This window comes from Podarcis vaucheri, assembly GCF_965113315.1.
Source record: "Podarcis vaucheri genome assembly, chromosome: 11".
NCBI lineage: Eukaryota > Metazoa > Chordata > Lepidosauria > Squamata > Lacertidae > Podarcis > Podarcis vaucheri.
Genome location: NC_138749.1, coordinates 43,953,306 through 43,972,950, shown reverse-complemented (window position 1 = coordinate 43,972,950; position 19,645 = coordinate 43,953,306). Strand labels below are relative to the sequence as shown.

Below are 19,645 nucleotides of genomic sequence, written 5' to 3'. Positions count from 1 at the left end.
TTCAAAATTGGGAAAGGAGTACGGCAAGGCTGTATATTGTCTCCCTGCTTATTTAACTTGTATGCAGAATTCATCATGCGAAAGGCTGGGCTGGATGAATCCCAAGCTGGAATTAAGATTGCAGAAAGAAATATCAACAACCTCAGATATGCAGATGACACAACCTTGACGGCAGAAAGTGAGGAGGAATTAAAGAACCTTTTAATGAGGGTGAAAGAGGAGAGAGTAACATATGGTCTGAAGCTCAATATCAAAAAAATGAAGATCATGGCCACTGGTCCCATCACCTCCTGGCAAATAGAAGAAAAAGAAATGGAGGCAGTGAGAGATTTTACTTTCTTGGGCTCCTTGATCACTGCAGATAGCGACAGCAGTCACAAAATTAAAAGACGCCTGCTTCTTGGGAGAAAAGCGATGACAAACCTAGACAGCATCTTAAAAAGCAGAGACCTCACCTTGCCGACAAAGGTCCGTATAGTTAAAGCCATGTTTTTCCCAGTAGTGATGTATGGAAGTGAGAGCTGGACGATGAAGAAGGCTGATCACTGAATAATTGATGCTTTTGAATTATGGTGCTCTTGAGAGTCCTATGGACTGCAAGAAGATCAAACCTATGCATTCTGAAGGAAATCAGCCCTGAGTGCTCACTGGAAGGACAGATCCTGAAGCTGAGGCTCTAATACTTTGGCCACCTCATGAGAAGAGAAGACTCCCTGGAAAAGACCCTGATGTGGGAAAGATGGAGGGCACAAGGAGAAGGGGATGACAGAGGACGAGATGGTTGGACAGGGTTCTCGAAGCTACCAGCATGAGTTTGACTAAACTGCGGGAGGCAGTGGAAGACAGGAGTGCCTGGTGTGCTCTGGTCCATGGGATCATGAAGAATTGGACATGACTAAACGACTAAACAACAACAATCATTGCTAATCCGATCAGGGTCTCCATTCTTACATCCCCTGGATGCACAAGTAAAAGGAGCTGTGCATGTAAAAATTGTTTCTGAACAGTCTTTCCCCTAAAATTAGGTGAAAGGTTTATAAAATTTCATATTTGATTAATACACTCTATTGTGCAGGTCCATATGCACTACATAAACAAGCTAAAGAATCACTGTTGGAACAGCAAGGTCTTTAGAAGCCATGTGCCATCTGGCAATTGCTCTCACAGAATACCATGCAGTATTACAGTGGGTACCAGAGTAAAATATCATTCCCTCCAACATTTCTCCAATGAAAATAGGGACATAGCACCTCATGCTTCAGGAAGAGCCTCAGTGTTACCCTTTGAAAGGTGCCAGTGGACCTAAGTCAGCTATAACACATGGTATGTGGGGCTACCACTGAATATTTTTCAGTTGGCACAGAATGCTGTTGGAAAAACCTCAGCCAGCCCTAAATTTAGAGATCCTGCTATTCTGGCTGCATCAACTAGTGGTTCATTTCTAAGTGCAATTCAAAGTGCTAATTATTATCTTTGAAGCTCTAAATGGCTTGGTACTGTAGCTTTATTGGAGTTCACCGATTGGGTCTGCATTGTTCCCGGACAGGAGGAAGGAAGTCAAATGACACCGAGGGTTGGTTCAGAGAAAGAGTTCTTTCTTTCTGCTCTCCGGAACAGCAGAAAGGCACCTGCGTGGTGTGTCCATAGCAAGTCCAAAGAAATGAGACATTTCATGCAGTATATATATCCTCCAGGCACCCTCTCCCTCTTTCCACAGGAATCCAACCACATCAGCCTGTACATGCAGGTTGACATTACATATGTTCCTGCTTTCGGTATTCTTAACCATAAAAGGGTATTCCTTCCTGTACTTCTGACCATAAAAGGGTATTCCTGTCCCTACTCTTATCTTGGAGCAAGAGGTCACCAACTCCAAGAACACACTCTGGCGCTGTTCCCGGACTAGGTCTGTGTGTCAGGATGTAAGATAAGACCTAGACATGTCATGCCTACTCCACTGAAACAGCCAAGGTCATCCTTGCCGTCACGAACTGATAAAGGAGAGGGCTCTGGGCACTTGTTTATACAGATGGCTTTTTGTTTATACATTGACTCAGAGCTCAAGTTAATGGATTTTGGCTAAGGAAAAATAGGGATTTTGGTGCCCGTTTCAAACTGCCTGCACAGTCAGTTTTGGGTTTGGGAAACCCATTTCTTCAGTACTGCATTTTCTTGAGGTCCACCTGCTGTCTACAGTAATCTGATCATGCTCATTCACTCATGCCACAGACATCCAAAGCACAGGTAGTGGCAGTGTATAACAAGGCCTTTTCTACACTGGCACTAAAATTAATAAAAACGATTTTTAAAAAATTCAGAGGAAATTACTCCAAGGTAAGTGTCTGCTTGCTTTGCTAGGAGTCACCTCCTCTGAAACCAGTGAGACATATTTATGAGTAATCATGCATAGGATTGCGTTGCAAAGAAATAACATTCACTTCCACGTATATTAAGAATGGTATTTACTTAAACTGATTTACTTAAATCAGGTTAACCATTTGCAGTAAGTGTTCCCAAGGGTTTGTTTTTAGACAAGCTAGAACTATTAAATGCAGGCATTTCTACTGAATGCTAAAAGAAAGAAATCAGTGTGCACAGACTGCATTGCAAACCTCTTGTGTATGAGTAGCTATTTCCTCTGCTGAGCTGTATTTGCTTATGGCTTAAAATAACATTTCAAATTTTTATAATTGCTATTTAGCTCTTTTCCTTAGAAACAGTATTTTTATTCATGCATCTAACCTTTACTGCAGTTGGATTGTTCAAAACCTCATTATTTGACTCTAGATATTTTCTGTGTTTTTCAATAAAAAGATGTTATTCTTGTTGCAATAAACATAGGTCTCTTTATTCTGTTCCATGGGAGTGATCAAGTAATGATACTTTAAATGTTAGTTTTAAATTGTATTCTTAAACCCACGGTAAGCATCAACAATGAAAATGCAAAAAAAACTTGCTAGCGCATTTGCAAAGCTAAGGAGGGTCCAATATGGTTTCAAATTGGATGGGAGACCGCACATTGAGATTCCTGCATTGCAGGGGATTGGACTAGATGACACTCGGGGACCCTTCCAACTCTATGATTCTGTGACCATGAATTCTCTCCAAAGGTGGTTCCAGTGCTTTTGGAAGTACAGAGAATGTGCATTCTCATTCTATCGCTAATGGTGTCACTCCAGCATTTGCAATGGTGAACTATCCCTGTCCTTATTGGGAGAATACTTCCGAGGTCCAATATAGCACTATGTGTGTAATCAGCTGTGAGTTTGCCCTAGTATGCAGCATTTTTCATGTGTAGGGCCCCAATCCGACAACCTGTCCACTTGTGGATGTGGAGCCAGGGTGGATGCATCAGTAGAGGTGAAGACCCAGGAGAAGAAATAAAGAAAATGGTGGGGAGAGTTTCCCCTCATTTTCCCCAAAGCCTTGTTTGTTTGTTTTTTGCAAAATTGGGGGGTGGGGAACAGAAGCAAATCTGATGACATATGCAAGCTTTCTATAGCATGGGAAGCATTCCCTGTAAATGCTGTCAGTAGTCAGCTGTAACCAACATGAAAGTTTGTTGCAAAAAAAATCCCAAAACAGATCAGAGGTACAACACCTGGCATAGAGATGATCCACTTTAAATGCCAGTTTATTAGCTTTTCATCGAAAGATTGCCAGGGGCAAGTTAAGACAAGATCTTTTCCCTCTTAAGTGAGCTCCACATTCAATGAACGTTAGAATGAGTTGCATTGCCATGATTGCGTTCCTTTCTCTAATTATGGTGGAAAAGTGGAAATTTGCAAGTGCCTCAAGATCCAGCAGGATGCACCCAGATGAGTTCAATCCTGCTTTGGGTTCAGAGCGGTAATAATCTCATTTTGCCATATTTAGTTGTTGGCATTTAGAAAGACGTGGTGCTGAAAAATGGATTTACAAGCTACATCATAAAAAAGGTAGTATGTGATTTCATCTTAGAAGATTTTGATCTATCCTAAATAAATCAATAGCTTGAGTACATTCAACTAGTAAAGCTATTTGTGGTGCGTGTCTCACAGCAGCATTACACATGATAGCTGAAGTAATTGCTTCCATCACAGTATCGTGGTGTTACAGGCAAATGAGGCAGGTCCATTTGGCTATGCTGTTTGTCAGTTCAACCATTCTACTGCAACTAAGTGTTGCATCAACATTGCGCCACCCACCATTTTGTCCATTTCTCCGTCTCATCAGTTCTGTATGCTGGCATGAGTCTGCAGTGGGTATTGGTGGTAGTTCCTGGCAAAGTGGCACCATCCCATTGCCTCCTGTTAATAGGACCTGCCTGGGAGACTTCCCCACACAGGTCTAGTGCAGTGGGCTGTGATCAGGGTGGCATGGTGGGTTCTCAGCCCTCTTTGTAATCATTTGTTTACTGGCACATGTGAACTCAGGGCCGGAAGCACTTTATTAGCAGAAAACAACAACACACCAATGTCCCTGGTCCATCTTAACTCAACAGAAGCATTGCTGAAATTAAGCTCTAGGCCATTGGTAGGCAAACTAAGACTCGGGGGCTGGATTCGGCGTGTAGTGGTTAAGAGCGGTAGTCACGTAATCTGGGTAACCGGGTTTGTGTCTCCGCTCCTCTACATGCAGCTGCTGGGTGACCTTGGGCCAGTCACACTTCTGTGAAGTCTCTCAGCCCCACTCACCTCACAGAGTGTTTGTTGTGGGGGAGGAAGGGAAAGGAGATTGTTAGCCACTTTGAGACTCCTTAAAGGGAGTGAAAGGCGGGATATCAAATCCAAACTCTTCTTCTTCTTCTTCTAAATCCGGCCTGCGGACAGTCCAGGAATCAGCATGTTTTTACATGAGTAGAATGTGTCCTTTTATTTAAAATGCGTCTCTGGGTTATTTGTGGGGCATAAGAATTTGTTCATTTTTCTTCTTCAAACTATAGTCCAGCCCCCCACAAGGTCTGAGGGATAGTGGACCGGCCCCCTGCTGGAAAAGTTTGCTGACCCCTGCTCTAGGCGGTCAAGCGATCAAGGAGGGGGAGTAAGCAGGACTGGGACTGTCTGCACACACGCTGTGACCCTCAGCTTCTAATCCTGTCCTGTAAGGCTCCCCTCCTTGATCGCTCAACTCTCATGCTTCTATCAGCTCCCAGCTCATCCTTTCTGTTGACTGCTCCTCAGTGTCCCACCACCAGGCTCCGGGCTCTAAGGTGTCATCTTCAGAGCCCTTCCTGGGGGGGGGGGGTTCTTGGGCGGCAGGCTCCCACCACTGTTCTTCACCCAGCCAGTCCCTGACAGCCAGGGGAAGTACAGTGGTACCTTGGGTTAAGTACTTAATTCATTCTGGAGGTCCGTACTTAACCTGAAACTGTTCTTAACCTGAAGCACCACTTTAGCTCATGGGGCCTCCTGCTGCTGCCGCGCCGCCGGAGCACGATTTCTGTTCTCATCCTGAAGCAAAGTTCTTAACCTGAAGCACAATTTCTGGGTTAGCGGAGTCTGTAACCTGAAGCGTATGTAACCTGAAGTGTATGTAACCCGAGGTACCACTGTATCAGGTTATCTATTCATGGCCTGCCATCCGTTTTAAGAGCCAAGAGGATATTGGTTACACCCTTCAAAGACGCAGCACTTATCTTGGTTGTGTTGGTTACTGGTATGTGACTTTGAAAATCCTTGATGGCTATTAATAATGTACCAGGAATTTTATGGCATTGCAGTAGCAATTAGCTCCCTCCCTCCCTCCCCCCCCGGCCAACTGAACACTTTGCATGATGCACTGAATAAATCCGGTTGCTTAACATTCTGCTGAATAAAACTGCTCAATCCAGACCAGTTTAAGTGCTCCCTAAAGGAAGGAAGAAACTCCCACTTAGAAGAAATCTTATCTGTTCCTTTCTGCAGATGTATTCTGCTGGTGTTTATAGCCAGCTAGATGGGTTCTTGAAACCATTCTGCCTTGCTTTGTATCTGCTTTTAAAAAAATCTACAATGTAATTGTTCCTCTGGGTGGCAGTTTTGCATCTGAAACCAACATTAAATGCTAGTTTATGTAACCTGCTGAAGAACCAAGAGAAGCAACATGTTTGTTTTACCACCCTGCAAAATCTCACTACCTGGGCTCATGCTGAGACTAGAATGGCCACGTAAATGCTCAAGCTCACTGCTGTCCATGAACCTTAAGGTTGCTTCCCATGTCACATTTTAAAACCTTGGGTTGTTCTTTCTTGGGACTGGAAGCATTTTTACACGCTCGCCATTTCCCTGAGCAGCAAGGCATTCCAGGGACAATGATGAGCCAGTTTTTTTTTGCCCCGGGTGAAGTCTCCAGAGGGATGTCATTGTGTGTGGCTGCCAAACTGGGTCTCTGACCCAAGTGAAATAAAGCCTAGTTTCACCCCTGTGCAAGAGGAGCTACATGCAGAACACAACAAATCCACTGGTTCCACATCAGATCTTCAGAGAGCGCTCCAGCTGCTAAGTTGGAGCCTTTCTCTCCTTGCCGCTGACTCAAGCTGCAGTTTTTCATTGCTCCTGTTCACACACAGGAACCAGATGACATCACCCCCATTAAAAACCCTCAAGGAGGATCCATCTATCTCCTAGCTATTGAGAAAGTATCCGCCTGCCATTCTGGCCCGTCAGCCAAGTCATTTGCCTGATGAAGGTTCTGGCTGGCTGTTGAGTATTAAGGAACTTTAAGCAGCCCCCCTGGTATCATTCATCATTTTCTGTCCAAACCCAGAAGCCTTCAAAGCAAGTGATGTTCAGAGGAAAGCCATGCATCTAGGGTAATTTTGCAGGTGGCGCTGTGAGTTAAACCACAGAGCCTAGGACTTGCCAATCAGAAGGTCGGCAGTTCGAATCCCCGCGACGGGGTGAGCTCCCGTTGCTCGGTCCCTGCTCCTGCCAACCTAGCAGTTCAAAAGCATGTCAAAGTGCAAGTAGATAAATAGGTACCACTCCGGTGGGAAGGTAAACGGCATTTCCGTGCGCTGCTCTGGTTCGCCAGAAGCGGCTTAGTCATGCTGGCCACAAGACCCAGAAGCTGTACGCCAGCTCCCTCAGCCAATAAAGAGAGATGAGCGCCGCAACCCCAGAGTCGGCCATGACTGGACCTAATGGTCAGGGGTCCCTTTACCTATGTTTCTTGCTGAATAACTGCAAGTGATCAAGTGTTGAATTAAGATTAGCCTAAGAAACAGTGAAACCTGAAATTATGGACAATCCAAATGGTGCCCCCCCATGATAAGCTAATAACTGACACATTGCTGCCCTTTATCACTTCAAAACAATTTTTTTAATGGAGCCAATTTTGTTTTTCAGCTCTGATTCCATCAGGTGTTGTTACATTTATATGCAAACCAGGTCACAATCCAACGCATTATTAATATAATGAACACTTACAGTCTCACTTTTCGTACTTGTGAATATGTTTGCGTTCTGATCTATCTTTGCATTTTTGTTGCTTACAATACCCACCCGGCCATCGGCATGGCTCACAACAGTGCAGCTGCAGATTAGACAGATCGTACAGGTTTCTGGGGGCAAACAAGGAAGTGGGTGGAATGGCAGCCATCTTTGTTACCTGCTCAGGGCCTTCACAACAGTATATGGCAACGTCCTGTTTCATCAGAGACAGGATGCTCCATTAGTTGGCCCACTTTGGTTGGATCCAGGAGGGTGCTCCCCAAGCCCAGTGCCTCGTTATTTTCCTAATCCATAGGCTTCCCCACTTAAGGGAAAAGCCCAGGGGGCACAGCTCTTCTTCAAGTGCCTCTTAGGTCAGCACTGGATGCTGTTTCCAAACACCTCTGTCAGGTTTGCCACAGCTTGGAACTTGAACTTGTTGTCCTCACTTTCCAAGAGGAAGGACAATGGAAGAGGGGCCAAAGCAGCTCAGACAGACAGACTAATATAACTCTGCTTATCTCCTGCTGTTATTATTTTTAGGAAGCTCAGCATGGGAGCAAATGCCTTATAACAGTACAACCTTGATCAGCGTGCCTACTCACAAAAGTGAATAATAATAATAATAATAATAATAATAATAATAATAATAATTTATTTATACTCTGCCCATCTGACTGGATTTCCCCAGCCACTCTGGGCAGCTCCCAACAGAATATCAACAATAACAATAAAAAAGCCATAAAACATCAAACATTAAAAACTTCCATAAACAGGGTTGCCTTCAGATGTCTTCTAAAAGTCAGATAGTTGTTTATTTCCTTGACATCTGATGGGAGGGCGTTCCACAGGACGGGCGCCACAGCCGAGAAGGCCCTCTGCCTGGTTCCCTGCAACCTCACTTCTTGCAGTGAGGGAACTGCCAGAAGGCCCTCGGTGCTGGACCTCAGTGTCCGGGTAGAACGATGGGGGTAGAGACGCTCCTTCAGGTATACGGGGTCGTTTAGGGCTTTAAAGGTCAGCACCAACACTTTGAATTGTGCTCGGAAACATACTGGGAGCCAATGAAGGTATTTCAGGACCGGTGTTACGTGGTCTCGGCGGCCCCTAATGAATTCAGTGAGATGTACGCCCAGGTAAGAGCAGCCTACAGGCACTTTTATAAAATCATATGCTATCCAGGTATAGAAAACTTATTATTCAAGTGTGGATCCTTAATAGGGATGAAGGAGGGATTCGGTTTGGTTTGCATTTAAAAGTAATTCACTCTTGATGAAACAACAGGAAAACTGAAACACAGCCGCCCTTCAAAATTTGAACTTCTCTGAATTTTACAATGTCAATTTCCTACCAAGTAGTATGTACAAAAATAGGACAAAGAGTGAATAAAAATGCATATAACCATGAAGGTATCAGGTAGCCTGAGGGACCAACAAGACTGTCAGAAGTACAAAAACTGTTCAGAAAAAAACCCCCTAAGGCAGTTTATCTGTTTTCACATTTTCAGTGCTGTTGCTTTTGCAAAAGTTTCTGGGCAGATATCCTGTTCCCTCTCCAATATGTGCAGGTTCTGTAGTTTCCTGCTGAAATCCTGTAACTTTGCACAACAGTACAGGGCAAGTGTGCCCCTCCACACAGCAGTAATGCAATAATTTTGGGAAAACATGACAAAACAACTAATAAAGAGGAATGATTTGTGGATGGTTCAGTATAAATCTACAACAAATGCACTGTTATTGTGTTAATGACATGTTGCAAAAACACCACCACTGATCTGGAGTGATCCTAAACACTGCAAAAGCTTTGTGCAAGCAAATCAGAATAAATGCTCGAGGTCATGTGGAGGAATCCTTACTTAACATGCTTAGGTTGCATTCCTAGGAATGAGCCCCGTTAAAGATAGTGAGACTTACTTTCAAATAAACATGTGTAGCAGTGCATCAGACATTTTAAGAAGAAAAGCATTCAAGGCAACACAGAAATGTTGTCCTGGCAATTTCCCCCTGTCCGTAGTTGTTCTGATATCTGGCTGTAGTTAGATACTGTACCCAGGGCAGACAATCCTGTGTGTAATGTATTCCATCTGTCACAAGACTGAAATGAACATTTGGTTCTCAGGCCTGCCAAGTGAGCCTCAGCTTGCTGCCAAAATGTCGCATGTTCAAAAGGAGGGGAGATGGTTGAATTCCACAATTCTCTTATGTCTCAGAATGTGGCTTTTGGGAAGGAACTCCTAGAATGGTGCAGGGGGGAAGCATTTTGAGGGAGCTTTATGCACTTTCTCACCCCTCATTTCCTTGTTCAAGTCCTGAATGCATCCATGGGTGCTTGAGGAGGGAGATGCAAAAGGCATCCTCTGCCACAGTGAAATAATAAAAAGAACAGCAACCAACAACAAGCTAATAGCAAGAGCATGAGTCTTCTTCTTCTTCTTCTTCTTCTTCTTCTTCTTCTTCTTCTTCTTCGGTGATCATTTGGAGCCGAGTAAGATTGTCTTCCATAAACACGGTTTTAACAGTGAGTCCGTAAGTGACTGTGGAGGCCAATTCTGGATCCACACGTTCTTCCACAGTGGGGACATAAGTTTCTGGGCAGGAGTTGATCATGGTGAGGATTTGCAAAGCCTTCCTCTTAGTACGTTTCTCCCTTGCATCCTGAGTTTGAGTGTCTTCAAAGCCCATGACACCTTTGGTAAAGGCTATTCTCTAAACCACTGAGCCCCTTGGGCTTGCCGATCAGAAGGTCAGCGGTTTGAATCCCTGTGACAGGGTGAGCTCCTGTTACTCTGTCCCAGCTCCTGCCAACCTAGCAGTTTGAAAGCACGCCAAAAAGTGCAAGTAGATAAATTGGTGCCGCTCCGGTGGGAAGGTAAACGGTATTTCTGTGCACTGCTCTGGTTTCGGTGTTCCATTGTGCCAGAAACGGCTTAGTCATGCTTGCCACATGACCCAGAAAAACTGTCTGTGGACAAACACCAGCTCCCTCGGCCTGTGAAGCGAGATGAGTGCCGCAACCCCAGAGTCGTCTGTGACTGGACTTAACTGTCAGGGGTCCTTTACCTTTTATTCTCCAATTGGATGAGTATCCTAGAGTGAAAGGGGTCAGGTGGTTGGCCATACTTCTTCAAGCAGCTTGTCCTCATCCACATCAGTTGAAACCAGGGCTTGTTTTCAGCCAGAACTCACCAGAACTCAGTTCCGGCACTTCTCTGGTGGGCACCAGTGGCATTATAAGCGAACAAGGAAGGTGTTCATGGTGAGTTCTGGCACCTCTTTTTCTAGAACATAGCACTGGTTGAAACTGATCATGTCCAGATGGAACTATGTGCTCCACTAGACTTGCTCATGGCATCCAACTCTCTCTGAATTTGAGCAACATTGTCCCTAACATGCCTTGCAAAGTTATAACAGCGGGCCCCTGAGAGTGTCAGAGCAACGCTTCCTTAGCTAGATGACAAAAGCTCATTCACTACTTGGAAAAGCTCTGCTGGACAGCTACTTGTGGGTGCCATGGTGGCGGAGAAGTAAACTCTCTTTGCTGCTGTCACTGGTGTGTGTAGTACAGCCTCACACAACTTCGGTGAGGTTCAGATTGAGACTCGCGTCACCTGCATCCTTGCCACTGGCCCTCCTGTTCCATCGCGCACAGGCCTCTGGAGTATGGGGAAAACCTATATGCTGGCAGGGACTGGCAGGCTTCTGATGAGTGTGCATCATGGGCAGGGGGGCTGGAGTTGGACTCAGGAGAGAAGGGCAGGGGTTTGTGGGGACCTACACCAGCCAGGAGCGGACGCAGGTGGCACTGTGGGTTAAACCACAGAGCCTAGGACTTGCCGATCAGAAGGTCGACAGTTCAAATCTCCGTGATGGGGTGAGCTCCTGTTGCTCGGTCCCAGCTCCTGCCAACCTTCCGGCGGGAAGGTAAATGTTGTTTCTGTGTGCTGCTCTGGTTCGCCAGAAGGGGCTTAGTCATGCTGACCACATGACCTGGAAGCTGTACGTCAGCTCCCTCGGCCAATAAAGAGAGATGAGCGCCGCAACCCCAGAGTCGGTCACGACTGGACCTAATGGTCAGGGGTTCCTTTACCTGTACCTTTACACCAACCAGAAGGCAAGAATCAGAGGCAGGGGAAGCTTCAGAGCTGGAGGGTGGCGCACCAGGTGGGTCAGAAGAAGAGAAGGAAGAGGCAGACCAGGCCAGTGAAGGACCAGGTGCTTCCTCACCCTCTCCTGCACTGCTGTGTCCCAGAACCAGGAGGGAATTGAAACGGGAGGAGCAGAGGAAGTTTCCAAGCTGGCACAGTCTCTGGCTGCATATGTGCAGCCCATCACCAGGTACATAAGCTGGTGAAGTGGGAGAGGCCCCCTGTTGCTGAAGCTGCTCCATGGAGCACAGACCATGGAGAACAGCTGCCTAGATGCTAGATTGGTAGCTGCAGAAGCGAGTATTATCTTTGACAAAGTGTTATCTTTTGCGCCCCGAACAATTTTGTTCCCAGGGTAACTGCCCCGTACCCCATGCTACGCCACTAGGTTCACGAACACCCCATTCTAATTTGTGCTGTCTGTTACACGGTGTGAGGAATGACAAAACTGTTGTGCAGAGAATAGCCTCTTTGAAGTGAAAACAAGTCAAGGTTGAATGTTATTGATTGGTAGTGAAACGTCATTGAACAACTGCAGACTCCCTTCAGCTTGCAGTTTTCCTGCCTCCAGACTCTTTATTATGTGTGTCCTTTCTCTCCTTTTGTTTTGATCTGGAAAGGAGCAAAGCCCAGTGGCTTTAGAGTTCATATCAGTCCAGAATTCTTAATTCAGTTTATTCATTACGCACTGTTACCGGAGGAAATTGTGACTGGATTTTGACATGCATATATATATATATTCTTTCTTGCCTTTAGATGAAAGCCAGGGCTGATAGTTGCCAGGTCTTGATAAGTGAAGTAAAGATCACACATTTTATTCTTTTAAAAATAATATAAACTCGTGGACATGTACCAAATCTTGCAGCTGTTGCAATTGTGCATGAGAATAATTCAAAATGCTATTATTTTGCATTTCTCATGAACACAGCCCTCTGGCTGGATCCAGTTCTCCACTCCTGATTCAAACAGTTATGAACCTACAGACATGCCTCAGCGGCAATATTGTGTTAGCTGTAAAAGGAAAGTATTAATCTGTGTAAGGTCATTTAACGGCCAGCATTGGCAATTTTCTCCCCAGAGGCGGAGAGCATACCTGTAATTACAGTTCTTGATTTACAGAAACATTCTTAAAAAGTAACAATCACAGTTTTAATTTGGCATGAGGACTCATGCTCTTGAGATGTCATCTGAAAACATCAAACTAGCAATTAATCTACCTTATAGAATCATGGAATCGCAGAGTTGGAAGGGACTCCAAGGGCCATCTAGCTCAACCCGCACAGTAACGCTTAAAAACCTCCAAGGAAGGAGAGTCCACAACCTCCCGAAGGAGACCTTTCCACTTCTGCATAGGTCTTTTTATAATAATTTTTATTAATTTTTACATATAAATTATAATGCGTACCACAAAACTTTATCACTTATACAATCTTTTTGGACTTCCATCAGCACCTTTGATGATCCACCGTTTTAACCACTTCTTATGCATTTCTTAAATTTATATTACCTTTAAATATCTTAACAAATCATCCTTCCCCTTCTCCATTTTTGCAATACTTCCATTAATACTCCTCACAAAACTTCTTGCAAACCTACAAACGTTGTCTGATCTTCACAAATACTTTTCAAATAATCCGTAAATTTACTCCAGTCTTCTGTGAATTTCTGGTCCCGCCGATTTCGAATCCTTCCACTTCTGCATAGCTCTTAATTGTCTCAAAGTTTTTCCTGATGTTTAGTTGGACTCTCCTTTCAGGATGTTTGTGGAAGCTTGATTTAGAAAGAGCAGTTGTCAAATGTGCGTATGAGTTTTATAGTCGCACACCAAGCTAATATTATTCTTTTGAATTATTCACATCAATTCTGTTGTATTCATAGATGGCATGTAAATAATTCAGAGCCCGGCTTTCCATTTCTCGTGTAGGAAGCCTTTTACAGGAATCATGCGACTGAATGTGATTAGACGGAATGCATTTATTACCGAAGGGTCCTGGTACAATCAGTGTGCGCAACCTGCAGAGAGGAGTCAAACTCACATTGCCTAAAGGTAAAGGTAAAGGTACCCCTGCCCGAACGGGCCAGTCTTGACAGACTCTGGGGTTTGTGCGCCCATCTCACATCTATTGGCCGGGGGCCAGCGCTGTCCGAAGACACTTCCGGGTCACGTGGCCAGCGTGACAACGCTGCTCTGGCGAGCCAGAGCCGCACACGGAACGCCGTTTACCTTCCCGCTGGTAAGCGGTACCTATTTATCTACTTGCCCCCGGGGGTGCTTTCGAACTGCTAGGTGGGCAGGCGCTGGGACCGAGCAGCGGGAGCGCACCCCGCCGCGGGGATTCGAACTGCCGACCTTTCGATCGGCAAGCCCTAGGCGCTGAGGCTTTAGCCCACATTGCCTAGACGTGTCTTTTTTATTATTAGTACCCAGGCTGTATTTCATCAAACCCAGCACAATGAAGCTGTTAACCGAAGGAGGGACCTCTGTGTCTTTAATAATCGTGTGTGACAGAGGACTGTTTAGCAAGTATGGTTTTCCTGTAAAAGAAAAACTGCTGTGGGGAAAGCCACACCTCCTGTACATTTGCACTGCATCATTCTGCTGCACTGAATCATACAGTATACATCCTTGCTGGAAGGGTAGGTGTGGAATGCAACCAACAGGGCATCTGCCAGACAGAGGCTGATGGAATTAGCCAGTGGAATTACTGTCAGAATTTCATCCCAGCAACAACTGAATGCAGGGCTCTTTCAGTTGACCTATTTATTGAGCGTCCATCTTATGCAAAGCTCACCTGGAGGGGTAGATTGTACCCAGTCTTCATGGGGTAAAACTGCTATCATCTTAGCACAAATATTTGAGGGCCAGATTGTTCCAGCTCTACCGCCGATGGCACATTTGAATGACTGCTGTGACACAGTGGAGACCCGTGGCCTTTAAAATGGTGTTGGACCCCAACTCCCATAAGCTGCCGCCATAATGTTCAACGGTCAGGGATGATAGGAGTTGATGTCCAGCAAATATTGGGAGGGCCACAACTTCCCCACTCCTCCTTTTAAAAAGAAAATGGTCGGGTTTCTAGTCCTTATGCTTGAAAGTAGGTTGTTGTTGTTTAGTCGTTTAGTCATGTCCGACTCTTCATGACCCCATGGATAGAGTATGCCAGGCACTCCTGTCTTCCACTGCCTCCCGCAGTTTGGTCAAACTCATGCTGGTAGCGGGAAGGAGGGAGGTACAAATAAGGCAAGGGGGGAGGTACAAATGAGGGGGAGAGCAGATGGAACTTTAGCTTCTGCAACTGATGTGTTTATCTGATGGATGTGCTGGGTGATGACTTCTTGATTGTTGTTGTTTAGTCGTTTAGTCGTGTCCGACTCTTCATGACCCCCTGGACCAGAGCACGCCAGGCACTCCTGTCTTCCACTGCCTCCCGCAGTTTGGTCAAACTCATGCTGGTAGCTTCGAGAACACTATCCAGCCATCTCATCCTCTGTCGCCCCCTTCTCCTTGTGCCCTCCATCTTTCCCAACATCAGGGTCTTTTCCAGGGAGTCTTCTCTTCTCATGAGGTGGCCAAAGTAGTGGAGCCTCAGCCTCAGGACCTGTCCTTCCAGTGATCACTCAGGGCTGATTTCCTTAAGTATGGATAGGTTTGATCTTCTTGCAGTCCATGGGACTTTCAAGAGTCTCCTCCAGCACCACGACTCAAAAGCATCAATTCTTCGGCGATCAGCCTTCTTCATGGTCCAGTTCTCACTTCCATACATCACTACTTCCTTAGGATGTCCCTATGAAAAGGAAAAGTAGGACATTCCAGGATCAAATCAGAAACCGGGACAGCTTCTCTAAATCAGGGACACCCCTGGAAAATAGGGACACTTGGAGGGTCTGCAGGAGTCCAGGAAGCCTTAATGGAAACTTGGTGATTGTTCTCTGAGATGCCTGCTGATCTCCCACGTTAACCTACAGGGCCAGGTGCTGGCAGCCCACGCAGGACAACAGCCACCTGGCTCCTTTCTTGTTCCTTCTCCCCCTGAGGCTCACAGCCAGTTTCTTGACCAAGCTAATAATCCCTCCGCAGCTGGTGATATTGTTTATTCACATATTCATGATGGCATAACAAATTTCATAACATCCACAATACACATAGAAACAATTAGCATAAAATTATCAAGAGAACAATTAGCACCAAGTGAAACACAGCGGTTACAGCTAATTGAGCACCGCCAGCAAGCAGCAGCGGCACCAGCCAGCCATTTAATTCGGAGAGGCAGTGTGGTACAGTGGTTGGCCTGTCAAACTAAGGCTGGGGAGATCCATATTCAAATCCTCACTGAGTCATGAAGCTCACTGGGTGGCGTAGGGCCGCTCACTACCTGTTAGCTTAACCTAGGGGAGGGAGCCATTTTCACCACCATGAACCTTGAAGCAGTGGCGTAGCGTGGGTTGTCAGCACCCGGGGCAAGGCAGGTAATTTGCGCCCCCTAACCCGTGGATTTGCGCCCCCTAACCCTAACCCCCAGATGTTGCGCCGGCCCCCCTGCACCCCCCACGCTACGCCACTGCCTTGAAGGAAAGTTGGGCTAGAAATGCAATGAATAACTTCAATACTCTGAAACGCTTTCTCAAATAAAGCAGAGATTTAGCAGAGCAAACCTCTCTAGAAGGCAGTTTCACAATCTGCTAAGAAACTCTCTTGTGATTTCTTACAAGCAGTTGTCACTGCTGTTTCATCACCTGAACTCCTTGGAGCCAGTTGGGATCTAGTCAAGGGGAAAGCAAGCCAACAAATGGTTGTGCCATTTCTCCATGTCAGAGGTAGGCCAAGGTTTCAGCAGGACTGTTACCCATGTCAATAGGAACCCCCCCCCCGGAGCATTCAGAAAACCTTCAAGATCCCATAGTTTGCGAGATCTGGGACCTCCGATCCAAATCAGGACCCTGGTTGGGGGTGGGTATGGGGGCTTTGATCCTTTACCTCAGTTGTCTCAACACAGAATGGGCCCTGTTTCTGTGATTTGCATTGTGGAGTAGAGGGGAAAGCTCCCATTTGAGCAGATTGGCATAGTGGTGGGTCTCTTAAACTGGGTGAAGGGGTATTAAAATGGCAAATATGGTTCAGTGTGAGCTAAGGTAAAGTGATGAAGGGGAAGGGGAAGGGGAAGGGGAAGGGGAAGGGGAAGGGCAAAGCAAAGCAAAGCAAAGCAAAGCAAAGCAAAGCAAAGCAAAGCAAAGCAAAGCAAAATATTGATAACTGACCAGGGGCAAAGTATTGGGCTTGTAGTAAGCATATTAATCAGAAAATTGTCCCAATGTCAGGGAGGAGTATCAATTTTGGTTTCTCTGTGTCTCATTTTTCCAGTCTTAAATTCAATCCTCCACATTTGCACATTAGTTTGTGATTTTTTTAATTAAACAAAAACCAGCGTTTTACTGGGAATTTCCCCTAATACAGACATTTTTGTTGACATTACATGGTTGGAGAACTGCATAGCAATACAAAACTCAGAGGGCGGCAACATGCAAAGGATGGCTGTGTTTCAGTCTGTGCATTGTTTCAGAAAGTGTGAATTAGGTAAGTTGATTTTTAAAAGTGAACTATATTGAACTTCTTCCTCCACCCCTACTCTAGACTGGGAAGGAGGGGTGTGGAATCGAAAAAGAAGGATAGACAGGGCCTGTTTTCAATTTTTCCCCTTTTCATTTTTTTCCCTTGGAATATTCAGCCAGAGGAAGAGTTCCATATCTTTTGCATATTGTATAAATTATAATAAAATGCATTACTTCAACATATTTGATGCAGATTTCATGCTATTAAAAATAAAGCAAGTGCCACGACTGTTTTCAGGTGCTGCACGTTAGAACAGTATCTGCACTTTATCATTTCTTCCATTTTGTTCCCATGCCCTTGAAGTACATTGTCTTGGCTATGATCCAGTAATAATCCCAGCAGGTCCAAAATGACATCACTGTAGAATCTTAGTACATAAGATGTACAGTTTGTTCCGTATATTTTGGCCCATCTTGTGGGCTCTGCTTCTAAATCCAAATGATTAAACACGTGCCTATTGTGGATTCTTTGCAGGGTTTTTTATTTTAGAAAAACATTCGTTACAGAAAGACACTTTCTATCCCAATATTTCTATTTTTTTTTTTACAGCATCAATCCTATTCTATTCTGATGAGCATTTGGAGATATTATTCCTCACAATTGCCAGTTAAACTCAATTTCCATGTTGGAAGGTCATGGTAGAAGTCAGTACTCTCACAGAAGACTGTCACAGGTCAGGATTTGATGAAACGTTAACAGGAAACTCTTGACTCCACCATGGGTATCATGGGCGGGCGGGGTGGTGCTTATCCCTCCTTGAATACTAAACATGTTTATTTTAATGTACACAGACACATGCACATCCAACTTGTCAACTTGAGGTTTGAGTGATTTCTGAGACCACTTCTATTATGAGTGTCTGGGCGGCTGAGAGAAAAGTTAAGGATCTATCCCAAGGAGAAATTTATAGAAGAATTGACTATTTTATCCAGTACCCTCAAAGACTCCAGTTTTCGTTTAAAGAGTGATCCACTTTGTGGAGACTGTGACTGGAGACAGTCAAGTCGTGTATCCACAGCAGTGACCGGAGGAGAAATAACTGATGGGAGGAACACAGAGAGAAGAAACACCATAGTGTACCTGTAGCAGCAAAAACTGGATGCCTTCATCTGCCGCAGCTGCAACAAAACAAGATTGGGGCTGGAAGTGGGCTTGCGGCCTTAAACTCACAACACAGTTACAACTTCCTAACACCAGAAGGGAGCTCAAGTTTAAGTGGAAAGGTCTGAAGGGGGCTTGGAAGTGTGCTTGCTTGAACACAAACACAGACCTTCCCATCCATAACTGGAAGCTCTTGCTGCTAAATGTGGCAAATTTGGAGATGGAAGGGTGGCATGGCACACATTACTGCATTACTGCAGCTTTCCTCGGCCTGAAGAGGTCTGTGGACATTCACACAGCCCAAAGCCTCCAAGTATGCAGAAAATGAGACAAATTATAGATGATGTTGGGGAGGCAATAGTTAGGGGCTGTTGCATGGTATTTCCAGGCAATGTGATTGGGTACTGTTATGTACTGAGCTGAATCCTTGAACAATAGGATCCAGAATGCAGCAGTCTGATTGGTCCGCAGGAGCCACCCAATCCAGCTCCAGGTGGAAGTGAATCAGTGACCTGATTGGTCTGCAGGAGCTGAATGCTATTCACTTTATGGCGTGTAACTCAATCTGGTCATGCAAGATGAGTCTGATGACCACATGGGAGCATGTAGTTAGCCTGTAAAGTATATTATTGGCTAGTGGGTGGGATTGGTTGTTGGATGTCTTCCTGGATGCCAAAGTTCTGGCTCAACTTCCAAAATCAATCTTCAGTGCCTGTGATCAGTGTTACAATCGACAAGCTCAAATGGTAGCTTTGCTTTGCTTTCACCGCACAGAGTCCACTCACTCCTTAATGTGTTGACGGGGGCTTGTAAGGACCATGCCTTAGATGTCCTTCATTGTGCAGCCTGCCCGCCTGTTGAACGGATGATAATTTGTTCCCTTCACAAGTCTGCTGGGAGTGCTAATTTGCCAACCATCAAGGACATCCGCTGCCAGTGCTGCTCTCCCAAATTGCAATGTGCTCTGGTGACCAGAATGTGCTCAATTCTTTCCTTCGCCCTCCCCATGTAGGCGGAAGCATGGCTGTGAAAGGCGGCAACATAGTCAGGGCAGAAGCAACAATGAGGATAAATAAATCTGATGTAGACATGGAAGGGCAGGTGCAAGAAGACAGCAGGGAAGGAAGCAAATGCATATAGCTGTGCAGAACTCAGGACTCTTCAGGCAGCAGCAGTTGGTGCGGGAACAGGGGTGGTGGTGCAGGCAGGCGAGGGCTGCTCCCGTGTCTTACAAAACCCAAGCATCACTGCTGATTCCTGAGAGGGAAAGTCTGCAGGGTGGGGCACTGGTGCCAATCTGATACTTCTGTAGCCGTGCATACACAGTTCCCAGTGGTCGTCCCTCTCAAGGGTTGGCCATGATGCTGGGTGTTCAGAAGGCAGACGAAAAACACTGCCCTA

The 19,645-nt window shown here is 45.5% G+C and overlaps 1 long non-coding RNA gene across 3 annotated transcripts in view; it reads right to left on the bottom strand.

The window, feature by feature from the left end:
* Positions 1-19,645, bottom strand: part of LOC309514509 — a 266,727-nt gene that overhangs the window by 175,094 nt on the left and 71,988 nt on the right. The window contains exon 3 of one of the 3 annotated variants that reach the window (XR_014212024.1): positions 4,664-4,787. The exons of 1 other annotated variant lie outside the window; for it this stretch is intronic. This is a non-coding gene — a long non-coding RNA (uncharacterized lncRNA). Of the gene's footprint in view, positions 1-4,663; positions 4,788-19,645 lie in introns of those variants that run through there. One more of the 3 variants, XR_014212025.1, reaches the window with a different exon arrangement.